The 13158-nt window shown below is 43.0% G+C and overlaps 1 protein-coding gene across 4 annotated transcripts in view; it reads left to right on the top strand.

Annotated features, from left to right (window-relative positions):
• Positions 1-13158, top strand: part of PHLDB2 (pleckstrin homology like domain family B member 2) — a 127797-nt gene that overhangs the window by 41523 nt on the left and 73116 nt on the right. The window lies entirely within an intron of this gene.

The raw sequence follows: 13158 nt of genomic DNA, 5'->3' as shown, positions 1-13158 counted from the left end.
TTTTTTTTTTAAGCTATTCTGGCTACTCTGTGTCTTACCCCATTGAGGCTAGCTGACAACACGGATTAATTTTGAAATGCGTAGAGCTGTGTTTTACAAAGTTATGAACCTACAGTAAGGGAAAATCCAGCTCTTGCAGCAAAGAGAACAGCCCATTGGCAGATTTAATTGGAAAAGAGAAGCTTTTAAAAAATTTTAAAAAAATTTAGCTGGGGAGAAGAGAGTGATTTAAAGGGCAGGAGGAAGAGCGGAACAGGCCATTTTCCTGTAGTACTCAGATACTACCTTTGTCACGGAAAAGGGAGCTGCTGCATTTAAATGCAGGGCTGCTTTACCGTATGAAGATAAAAGAAGGTGGTCTGCAGATCCAGAAGTTTTATGGGAAGAGTTTTGTGTGTCTGAGAAAACTTGTATTGCCCTGTTGAGTAGTTCTGAGGGACATAAATGCAATGGCTTGTCTGGGTACTAAAAATGCACATCTTGTGATGCTGGCAGTTGCATGAAGTCTTGCTGAAGGTAGTGGGTGTAACAACCACCCTTCATTTGAGCCAACTGCAAAGTGCAATTAAGCTTTATGGAACAGATAGCTGAAACAATAGGAGACACCACCCCAAAAATGAGGGTATGTACAAAGCTGTTTAAGAACTTGTTGTGTAGGTGGAGGGTTTGATAACAGGCTGAGTTAACATGCAGGTGGCCAAATATTGTTCATGTGGAAGGAAGAGAAACTAGAAGGACATCAGAGCAGCACACAGAGAATGCATCAAGAAAGTCTCGGCAAAATAAATAGTTGCTGCCTGACTGAATAAAAGCTGAGTGTTCAGAAGTCAGGCGTGGAGCTCCATGCAAGCGAAGTGTTACCTGCTCTGAAGCTCTCACTGATATGTGAGAATTTGTGTTTAAGGAGTTGCTCTGAAATCAGAAGGCTTTGTATCAGAAAAATGCAGTACCTGGTTCCAACATCTGTCCACCTGCCAGAGAGAAATGATGCAGAAGTATTGACCAGCTCAGAAAGTGGTAACACTCTGATGGATCTCCACATTATTGCAGTGGCAAAGAAGCAGGTATTGCTGCTTCTAGCTGTAATGAGGCAAGTGAATCTTTTACAGGGAACACGACTTCATATTTCAGTGTGGAAAATATAAACGAACATCAATTAGAAGGGAAAAGCCAGGTCAGAATAAAACGCAAACGAGGCCCCGACCTGGCCTAAGTAGATTCTATTGGAACTTTCCACGTAGGAATATTTATTTGCTACAGAGCTGAACTTGGCAAAGTGAGACTTGCACTTGGGTTTGGAGGTTTGATTTTTTTTCTTTCTTGTATGGTCAGCTTGATCACAGCTAACCTTTACTCATCTTTCTGATTACTGCAGTGTCCCTCATGCTCTCTCTTTCGAATGAGCTTTACTTCATTATTCACCTATTTCATCGCTTAGAAGAAACCAGATTTTTTGCACAATGTTTGCTTTGTTGACTAGATTTAGCATGTGAATGGGTTGTCTGGCTGTCACAGAAAGGTTGTCCCTTATGTCTTTATATGAAAAAGACTTTTGTTGGTCTATTTATAAGCATGACCTTAAGAGATTTCTAACATTATGAGTTTGGGCTGCTACTGAGACAAAGTTCAAGACCATCTAAACAGTGCCCTACACAGATAGTTCCTCTGGTTTTAAAGTGTCTGCAGGCTCCACGTAATTTCCCGTCCAAGTGAGTCTGACTTCTATTAAAGCACTGTCAGAATCTGACTTTCATTAGTGCCATGAATGATCACTAAGCGTAGATTTAGATTCTTCTTACGCTTACATTGCAGAAAACGCAAAGCGAATGGGCTTAAGGTAAAACTGAAGCAAAGCTGTGTGTAATTCTGAAGCATTCTTCTGAACCCCAGCTAGCTCTCTGGTGATGTTCTGGCCAGAGTACTGGCTTTTCTGAGCTTTCCAGAATGTATTACCCAGAGTTCAACCTCTAGACTTTTGTAGGCCAAAATCGTTTCATATGCAATAAAGAAGTTTTTAGTTAACTTTCAAAGTGAGAATAGAGTTATTTATGCCTCACGAAATAGCGAGCAGTGTGAGATACCACACACTGTACGTGGAATAAGCCACCAGGGTCATCCAGTCCAGTGCCTCAGGAACACAGGGGTAATCGCTGGTTAGACCCAAAAGGTCTACAAATCACCCATTCTGCATATACCACAAGCCACAAAACACTCCCCAATGCTCTATAAAAGCTTGAAGATATATAGGACAACCCATTCGAAGCCACAGACTGTTGTTTGCCACCATCGGGCTGTTGGAATTGTGGTGATCTAGCATCTCTTACACCGTACCACAAGAGGATAGCAATGAGATCGAAGGCATTTTGAACATCCTAAGCACCAAACACCCTGAAGACCTCTAAAGGGAAACGCACTAAGTAATATATCCTACCGTATTCTTTAGCCCGGCTTTTACACTCTGCTGGTTTTACATATGCTCAATATAGCATGCACATCTTGTACTTGAGCATGCATGCGTGTAAACACATTCCCTGGTCATCTTCCAGAAATGACTTTTCTGTCTGTATGGCCCAATTGTGTTGTGTCTTCCAGCCTCTGCAAAGCCAGAGAAGAGAGGTGGCACCTCTGTCCTTCCCAAACACTTCCAAAGCTTGTCAGCAACCCACCTGGGGGCTCGGCAGCCTTGGCCATGATCCAGCCCAGAGGCGATGGGTTTACTGGTCTCTTTAGTCACTGAAGACAAAACACATAATCTGAAGCAAGGTTTGGGTCCCAACCATGTGAGCAGTCACATCTTCCAGGACTTTCGCTGCTCAGATGCAAAGCGCTTTTTCCCTCCTATGTCTTGCTGGTGGCTTTCGTTTCCATGAATAATTAGGTGCGAATTGCCATGAAGATTTCCCTCCTCATAAAAAAACACCTTCTGTAATCTCAGAACCAGCTCCATATGTTTAATATCACCATATCTGGATGCTTCTGGCAGAGTCGCTCTGCCCTGCTCTCTGTACGTGTGCAGAAGAGATACAGAGTATTCTCACTTGCTTTTCTGGCCTTCTCAGACCCAAATGTCAAATACAATAACCGAAAAAATGTGCTATGCAGGACAGTTGCATCCATCTTAATGTAATACATGGAAATAGCAGCCCTGCTAGGGACCAGAAAGCTAATTCTCTAAAGCTAGTTCCAAATAAAATGGGTCAGGAAAAAAATAATAATGTGAGGGCAGTGCCATTCTGATAGCAGGTAGGTCAGAGCTTTGCTTTACATGGAGGATAGACTTGGTCTATTGGCATACGAAGAGATCAGCAGTGTGACATTTGTTTCTCACAGGAAAATCCTTTCCCTAGGGTGCAGACAGGAAATCCAAAATGAGAGGAGGTAAGTTCCAAAGGACCGCTGAGGAAAGGGGAGGAGAAAGAACAGTGTTCACTTGTTGTGTCGGCTAAGGAAAGGCTCGGGAAAGAAAACTGCATGAGAAATAAGTGCTTATTTTGACATTATATGGAGTGCTCTGATTGCAGGATGCACCACTTCCGTGCTGCAAAGCTGTAGCACAGATTGCTGTGCCGCCTGGTGAAGTCTTTATTTACTGTGTTCTTGATTTCCTTAAAAAGCACTGAATTCCTTTGGGGAAAAAAAAATGCAAAATTCAACTTATCCAACTAATGCATGAGATAAATAGACAGACCTTTAAGTTTGTTTGCAGCACGTGTTTTTCTGACTACTGACGGGAGTGAACCAGCAGCTTTTATGAAGTCCTTGACTCTTTCATGCTAGAAATTTTGGTGCGAACTCAGTGATCTGGTAGCAGGCTGAGACTTACAGCAACACAAGTGTATTTAACTCAGGGACCTTTTGCTGGCCATAGGTTGCCTCGGCTAACACAGAGCCCTCTCCAGCTGCTTCTCTCCGAGTATGGGATGCCACGAGGGGTGGGAGAGAGAGGAGCTGCTCCACTGAGCCTTGCAATCGCTCCTTGAACCCACTGTTGGGAGCTTCATTTTGGACTGATGCTGTCACATCAGCCTCCCTCAGAGCTCAGCCAGCAAATGCTGGGCAGCCACGGGTGGGTAACGAGAGCTAATTACTTAAGCACAAGGAACCAAGGGTAAGGATGATTCACCTTGTAAGGAAGGGCCACGCAAGACTCTTCTGTGAGGCCCTATTGAGATGCTCCATGACAGGGAGACTGTGAAACGGGGGCTCTGAAAAGGACATTCCTCCCATTGGATTCGCTGACTTGAGGTTTTTGTCAGCTGGATCTGTGGGCTTCCTGCCAGCCCAGAAAAACTAACAAAGGCCGTTTCTTCAGTTGCATACGATCAGGGAAGAGGGAGAGGAGGAGGAAAAAAAAAAAAAGAGGGACTGTAATATGTTTAAGAGAGAAACATTTTTCCCAGAGAAGTAAAAATGCTTTATGTATATAGATACCCAGCTGCTGGTTACTGTGAGCCCCAGCATAATTCTTAAATCTCTGAAAAGTGGCACAGATCACATAGCTTTAATGTAGTACAGATGCCATTTAGCACTATGTGGAAAGTTAGGACACTCTTGAAACTGAACCTACGATCCTACTGTGGTCAAAAGTTAGAAAAGATGCAACAGTAAGACTGAGAGGGAATTGTTTGAACTGGATTTGTCAATCAAAGGCAAATTTATAATTTGACATATCAAATTATAAATTAAAGGCTAATTTCCACTTACCCAACATTGTTTCGCTCAGTTTCCTAGGTTCTTCAGAGTGCTCATGCTCTTAAGACAATGTTTATCAGGGTTGGTTGATTTCTGTGCCTTCAAATAAAGAAATAAATAGGGTACTTAGATATCCCTATTTTTCAAAACTCCCTTTTTGGGTTTTCAGTCATTCAAAAGCTGTCCAACTGAGCTCTTTGATTTTGTGGTGCTTGTAGCCCCTGGCCATGGCACATTGGACAAAAGTTGAACTGTTAGATAGCCTTTCTTGAACAAATTCCAGTACAGCTACATTTTCACATTTTCTTCCTGAACTGCGAGGAGATACAAGTGTCTGGCACCATTTTAAGCATTGCCAAATTCTATCCAACTTCTCTTAAAAAAAAAAAAAAAAAGAGAGAGAGAAGTTAAAACAACATTTTTAATAGTGAAGTATAACTAGCTATTGCTGTCCTTTCTCTATATAAGCTGTTATCAAGTCTTTGAAGTTCTGCCAGCTTGTTTCCATTACAAGGAAAACATGATACCAGCTGGAATTTTTGGAGTACAGAGGGAGTGATGGCAGTGGTCCTGTTGACTTAAAAGCTGTGCATAATGTCCTGGATTTTTATGAACACAGAATAAAGAAACTAGAAATGGTTTTCTTTTTAGATGTGTCTGCCTTTTCAGCAGTGCTGCACCCCTAAGAAGCTTCATCTCTTTAAACTTCTTTCTAATGTGGTATTCACTGCACCTTTTCTCATTCTCCCATTTGTTTTCAAGGCTTTTATTTTTCTTCTCTCCTGCCCATCAAATACTTCAAGCTATCAAATGTTCCAGCCCTGTGTTTATCTGCCCCGCGAGAAGCCTCCCGGCTCACATAGTGTAGCTTCTACTTTGCGTTTTGAGTGTTAGCTTCTGGGGTTTTTCTGCTATCACTACCCCTGAGAGTCTTTTGAGTCTTCCAGTTTGCTTTAGTGCAAGCCTGGGACTGATGAAAATGGTTATTAACACTTTCGGTCTAACAGCTGGCTGCAGCCAGTGACATAAAAACCAGCTGCCACGTTCGCTCTGTTGATCACGCGCATCGGTGGGCAGGTAAAGCTTTATAACCGAGATAATCTGCGGTAGGGATCCTTCCTAGCATACACAGCATGCACAAACAAGCTATAGCCCTGCTTTATCTCCAAAACAGGGTTCGATTTCAGCACGTGTACTGTATTAAGCTTTCTTTGCATCAACATAAAAAAAATCTTGACTTCTGCAATATGTCGGGATTTGAGCCATATGGCGTGTGAGAAACAGGTGGAAAAAAGGCTGAGGAAAAAGTGTGAAAGGAGGAAAAAACCCCATCTTTTTAATAGTCAAGAGAAAGGGCTACACTTGTGGCCATCCCCCTCCCAACAATTATTATCGGAATAGTCAAGTCCTTGCTAATAAAGAACTGATTAAAGAATGGAGGCCGAATGCAAGAAGTTATCCACTGGCATGCTGCACGCCTGAGAGAGGTGCTGCTAACAGTTCCTCGGTTTATGTTATACGTGGCCGTGAACTGCTACAGGACTGTTGTTTCTGACTTATACGTTGAATGTTCGCAGTCTGCTCTGCTTGCTATGATTTTTTCACCTCCGTCAGGGGTTTTTCTTTCAATGGCCCAATTGCGTGATTCTCAAACCCGCTAAGACTCTTTTCAAAGTGGTTGCTGGAGCGCTTCCCAAGTAAATATTTGTCAAAGTGCTTATTAGCAAGACGATTTCCTTGTATATTTTCTGTTTCCATGAACATTCTTATTAGAAATGTTAACAGAAATGAGAGGCAATTTGCAAAATGTATTGATATTTCGAGCGCAGTTGAATAAGATGGTTTAATCGGGGTATTTACAATTGCAAGCCTTCTTTTTATTTTGCATTTCGCTTGATGTCTGTTTTCATTTTATAACAACAACAACAACAACAACAAAAAGTATGCAGTTGCATGTTCCTATGGCAAGTAAAAGCCAAAGCAGTCATCCAGCTGTTAAAATTGGTGTTAGTTCTGAATTTTCTATGGATTTCCCACTGCATGGCAGGAAATCAGCTTTCATTGCTGCTTCCCCCTCCTCCCCATCTAGCCTCCTATTAGATTAATACCAGAAGCATGAAGTAACGTTTAACAGAAAGTTGTTGCTTTTAGCTCTGGGAAAACTTGGCAGCCTCTCCAGAAATGAAGGGGGGAGGGGGAACCTGAAACCTCCCTGAACTAAAAGAGGAGATCTGAGGTATAAAGAAACATTTTTCTCCTGTTTAAACTTCCGAGGTTTAAAAAAGCACGCTAATGACAAACTGTTCCGAAGTCTAATGAGGATCCGCTCTCAGACTTTTCGCCTCTTTATGCATTAATCGCCTGGCTCTTATGGGCTACTTTTGCGTCCCCGTTTCACGTTGCTACCTAATTTATGTCCTCTCAGCAAAGTGTACGTCTCTTCTTGGTTAGAATGGGTTTCTGGTTTACAGGACGGTCTGGGGAGCTTACAACCAAACCGAAGGTTGTTGCTCACAAACACTGGGATGCCTCCCCGACTGTTTTAAGGTTTCAGTAGTACAAAGAGGAAGGGGGAAAAAAAAAAATGCAACGTGCAAACAAGGCATTATGAAAAAGAAGCAAGACCACCCCCAGCTTCCTATCTCAGATTTCACAGTGGTCTTTAAACTACAGTACAAAATTATAATTTATTAAAACAATGTGTTAAAGATTGTCATATGTTAATTTCCTGTGATAGTCTGGGATCCGCAAGCGTATTTTATTGCTTCCTGTGGGCCTAGTCCTACATCAGTCAGTGGGAATTTCATTGGGAGTGCGTGGTGTCGTGGCCACGGCGCTGCAAACCCAGACTGAAGAGCGTGTCTGGGGCTTCGTTGCAAGCCGGCTGCTGGGAGCCGCGCTGCAGGATGGAGACAGATGCTCTCAGGTGACACACGTAGACCAGGATACGCCCATAAATCAGCAGGCTTTACACGGTCCAGCTCCTGTAAAATAGCATGTCCAAACTTCTCACGTTCCCCGAACAGCTGGGTTTGTTTTGTTTTTCGGTTTACCGTCGTCCCGTTAGCTGAGGCACTGCCCTGTAAAGCCTCAGCTTCTGGTTAAAGCGCAGGGGCCCCGGCCACCGCAGGCTGGGCAGGTGGAGAGATGTGGAGCTTCGAGGCTCAGGTACCCAAGTGCTTTACTTTCTTTTGAGTAAGCTCACGGCACCAAGAGCAGGCAGAGGGAAACAGCAGTACCAGGAGGATTGTCCCCCGTTATTCCCCAGGGTGACCCAAAATGGGCCTGAATGAGAGGAAAAGGGAAGACTGGGATACGGATTAACCTGGCAGTGGCCATATGTGAGGGGTATGTGCCTTATTGTGCCTTGCACGCCAACAAGCTGTCTGGTATAGAAGCTGTCCTGGCCCTCAGGAGCCAGATTCCTCCAGCATCCATCAGTTAAAAAACCTGCAGGGAAATGCTGGGCCATCTCCCCCCTTCCCCTGCACCTTCTGACAGCAGCTGGACGTACTCGATTCTGCGACCCTCTCCACCACCCCACTATATTTTTAGGATTTTGTTGAAGTGGGTGCAAGTGTGGTGGGGAGGTCAGATGGTGGGTTGTCACTTGACTGCTGTTTTGGTTTAGGTTGATTTTGCCTTGAGCGCTAGTGCGTCATCAGGATGTTTATCTTTGGGTTTTGTATATTTTGTTCAAGTATGTAAGGCACTTTTAAGTATGGCTACATATGGAGAAAATGGTTATAATTTATATTTTTCAGTTGCTCTTAATCCTGCCTCTGTTGGGAGAAAAATCCCAGAAAGCTGAGGCTAAAATATAACTCTGCATCTTATTCTGCCTCTATTAGGAAAGGAAAGTAGCAGCAATATTGTGTCACCCTTTGTGCTGCTAATGGGACTTAATTCCACATTTGCGGGCCATCTGCTGAGAACAAACCTCTACCGCCCTTCTCAATGCGCATATAAAAACTTGTCAGCAAAGGCAGCTTCATGAATCAGTTGTGAGGATATATTTTATCTAAACTTTGCTAGGCAGAGCTTTTTCCTTTAAGAAAGCCAGTACATCAATTCCAGCCCAAATGACTCTGAACAGAATGAAGTAAGTTTTGGCAACCATATTTCCTTTTGGTAGAAATGTATTTTTTTACCTCTTTCAACTCCGTACTAACTAATTGAGTTTCACCCGAAGGGGAAGTATATTTTTTGCAGGAGGAAGAAATCAAATGAGTATTTATTTCAACACAGAGAGATCTGTCTTTATACAGATTAACTGTGAAACTAAAGTAGTATCTTGGGTTCTTGCGTTCCACACCTTGCTCCCACTGAGATTTCTTGTGTAACCTTGGACGAGTGGCTTAGATGGTTTTACGTTTCTTCTCATTTCCTACTAAGGAAAGTACTGTCTCACTGACATGACCCACCACGTTGTGAAATATATAAGAGACTTCTGCACCCAGATTTGATAAATAGAGACCAAGGGAGAACAGAAAACTTCCCTGGCTTGGCACCCAAGGCAAATCATAAGGCCCCAAACTAAGGTGCATGTGGGAACTTATGAATCAGCTTATTGCTGGCTGGGGAAAAGATAAGTCTAGAAGGGGCAACTGTAGGATGAAGATACCCTTGTGTCCAACCACTGAGTACAAAATGAGTTGCTGCCCTAACCTGTGACTGTAATTAACTGTAAACCAGCGTAGCTATGGCATTTGCACCCTGTCTTCTGCCAACCCTTTGCCTGCTGACTTAACATCTATGAGGGGCATGGACCAAGGCGTCGCCTGTAGACCTAGTGCTTGCAGTTTTCAACACGTTTGCTCACAGATCATATATCAAAAATGCACTTGTGTACAGAAGAACTTTAGTAACACTGTAGGGAGCTGAGCTGCACTGTCTGAGTTGGCTAATTAAGGCTTAAGCCACCCCCATCCACAGAAGCATGCTGATTCTAGCAAAGGGAAGCAATTAATCAGCTGCCAAGACAGATAGCCATACACAAGCTAATAAGGTAGTGCTCTTGTGATTTGAAGCAGAGTAATGTCTGGCCCGTGTTAGCAAAAATCCTTTTGATTACTAAAATGTTCTATTTAAAGAAGAAATAGCGTGATCTTCTGTTGCACTAAATGTCTAGTTACTTTAATAAAAATGGTTACCTTTCCGACAAATCTTGTCTTGTTTATATCTTTAGGCTATTATGGCTACGACATTGCTACTACTTAAATTAGTCATTAGGAGTTGTGCAACTTATCCATAGAGACATTTTTAAGTTAACTACTTATTATTAACAGAAAACTAACTGCCCGAATTAGTCGAGTCCTCGCTTTAACGGTAGTTCTGCAATGCAGCCATGCTCTGAGCTAGGCAGTCAGCATCAAAGGAAGAAAAGACCTCAAAAATCTAGGCAAAGCCTCAGAGAAGTGCAACAAAACCCACCTACCCGACGTGTCCCTTAAGCTCTGAATTCAGCTGCAAAAGCAGCCGGAGCCTGATGATTCAGAGGAATGCAAAACCTAACTGCTTTCTTGCCTTGCAATTACAACCTAGTTAATTGTGTACAACTGTGCAAAGGAAGAGAGTGAGGAAATTCCTTTCTTGACCCTTCCAGCAATTGACTTGTGCCCTGGAGCATGAGATTTGATTACTCATGTAACTTATTTTCCCCAGGCAGTTTCTTGTTGGTAGTTCTTGTGTGACAATTTAAGAAAGTTTCAGGGCAAGTCACAAGAACACTCCACTGATTGAACCTCAGCTTATATGATTTTGCTATTGTTTGGTATACCTCTCTACTGTGTGCTGCATTAACAGATTTTTACATTTTTTAACTTGAACGACCAGTGTAACTATTGGGCATGATTTTTTTCACCGGAATGGTACTGATGAATGCAGTCATGCTCCAGGTTGCCTTTTTATTTTGCAGAGATTCCCAACAAGCCCTAAAAATCAAGTTTCTTCCAGTACCTAGAATCCAGCCTGCTACACTGCCTCAAACGTCTCCGAGGAAGTTGCAACAGAAGAATCACCGCTTGCTTTGAAGTTTCACCAGAAGTTCTGGTTGTGACCATTGTTATTATTTTCAAGCTATAAATAATTGCGTAGTTTTATTCTGCAACGGCAAGCAACAGCTGGGTTTTTTCACTGAGGCAGTAGTTCAAAATGCTCTGGTTACACGCTGGAAAGCACTGAATCCTTAGGACTGCATTTGTTGTGACATGTTTTTTTCACAAAGAGTGCAATTTAATAATCCATTGGTGACATCGGTTCAAGAAATGGAGGCTCGGTGTCAAGCACTGCTGCTCAGATCTATGGTGTTCCTCTTCTCATCAGTCACTCTAACGCAAGTACTTGTTGGACCTTTTTCAGAAGGGGAAGAGGTGCAGGGGAGGAAGAGGTTTCACCTGGATCATTTCCTTGATCTGGTTTTCACAAATAACTGCGTCAGGCCACCAAAGAAGGTCACAAACTACAGATGGGGAACCCAAATGAATAGTTAAGGCAGGAAAAGGAAGAAACCAGACCAGTTTTGCCACCAAAGAAAAGACTGGGTGTAGTTACACCCAGTCATAAATGGGTAGCTTTATCTCAACTGACTTTGTCAGGCTGGGTATTGTCTCTCCTCCTGCAGGCAGCATAAAGCCTGAACCAACTCCCGGCTGTGGGCTCTGGCTCATTTGACAGAAATGCAGTCGCGTCCACACCTGAAGTGGATAAAATCTGTAAAGGTGAGGGACCAAGTAATGCAGAGGTTGTGACTGCGGGTGCCTGCTCAGTGGTGACTTCGGTTCTGAAGTATCTGAAGTGATCTCGCCTTCCCTGTTACAGAAGCGCGGCACTGAAGTATTTTATTAACATTCTCAATGCTCCTGATTAAAGCATGCTTTTTGCAAACATGCCAGCATTTGATTTCTACTTATATGAATTACCATGGAAACAAAACTTTTATTGGGCATGCTTGCATACTCAGGGGTGGAGAACTTTGAAAGCCTCTATGATATGCAATACAGTTGATGTAGCCGTGCAACTGCCATGAAAACACTTAAAGCTAGCTAACTGGACTGCTGAACCCATCTACGCCTTGTAGCTCTCGTGCAAGTTTCCATACCATTTTTCCTGACTTTCTTTAATAGTAGTATTGTTGCTTTTGTTCCAACAAGAGTTTTCAGCTCTTTGTTTTTTGGAGTTTCACTTTTTTTGCTAAGTTTTAAGTATTTCCTACTTATAAAATGTCCAAGAGAGTTTTTTTGTTTGTTTGTTTTTAAAATGCCAGACTCTTGCCTGCTAGACATTCCAACTTATCGAGTTATTTTAGGGCCTCAGCTATGGCTGGTTTTGAGTACCTCTTGTTATTTGAGAAATAAGCTTTATTTCTTATTTTTCTCTCCTTTGCTGCCAAGAAACAGATGACCCTGACTCAGATAAAATTTTCCCAGCATACATGTATGAGAGGAAACACATGCTCTGCCTGATCCAACTTTGCTGCCACCTCACCTACTGTGTAGGAACTAAAGGAACATTTCAGCCAGCGTATCAAAAGTCCTTTGGAGTAACAGTTTAACCGCAAGTGCAAAGTTACTCCTTTCTGTACTAATAGGCATCATTTTCCCTAGGGAGATTTTTGCAGACTATTACTTACAGTTTTCCCACTTGAAAGGAATATCATGTGAGACGAAGGGAAGGCTGGCTGCTTTTGGCTCTGGCTGTGGCAGGGTTAAAAGTCATTCTCGCCTCTTCTAGCTGTGGGCATGTTCTTAACTCTGCATTCGTTAGGCATATATGCCTTTATTTTTTTAACTATGTGTACTCCTTGATTGTTCAGTGAACACAACAGAAGAGCCAGGTTCAACACTGGGAGTACATGAAGCACTCGGATATTTGTGGGGGCATCACAGAAGAACAACTCGTCTAGATTTTGGCCTATTAGGGTAATTAGTCTCAAAAGCTTGTCTTTTTATACATAAAACACAGTAGACACCAGGACAGCCAAGGCAATTTTTTTTTTTTTTAATATTCTCTGGTACTGTGGGTGTTACTATACAGACTCCAGATTTTAATGAGTTATTACAAAGTTTATATTGTGGTAAAGTAACGGTTTTAGGCAAGTAAAATATCCCCTGGAATATGCAAGGCAGGAACCAGATCACTACGAACCCTATTTCCCCGTGGTTGGTGGGAACAGTCAGTGGTGGTGACAGCGGTTTAGATCTCCGAGCTTCCACTCACGCCACAGGACCCCTGGGCTGCAGGTACGTGCTGGGATCCCTGAATTTCCTCTGGTGGGAAACAAATGGGGAAAGGTGGAGTGATGGGGCCACACAGCACGGAACAAGATCGCTAGGCAGGACACTCTGGCTTGCTGCCCTGAGCACAGCCCTGCAGGCTGGCTCGCATCTCATCACTGGCGTTTCTCTTACCAAGCTGACACTCTATGTGCACTCAGAAAGCGAAGGTTCGTTAAATGCCCCGGGGCTC

This window comes from Chroicocephalus ridibundus, chromosome 1, assembly GCF_963924245.1.
Source record: "Chroicocephalus ridibundus chromosome 1, bChrRid1.1, whole genome shotgun sequence".
Taxonomy (NCBI): Eukaryota; Metazoa; Chordata; class Aves; order Charadriiformes; family Laridae; genus Chroicocephalus; species Chroicocephalus ridibundus.
The sequence above is the reverse complement of the archived record's forward strand: the minus strand, read 5'-3'. Positions and strand labels throughout refer to the sequence as shown.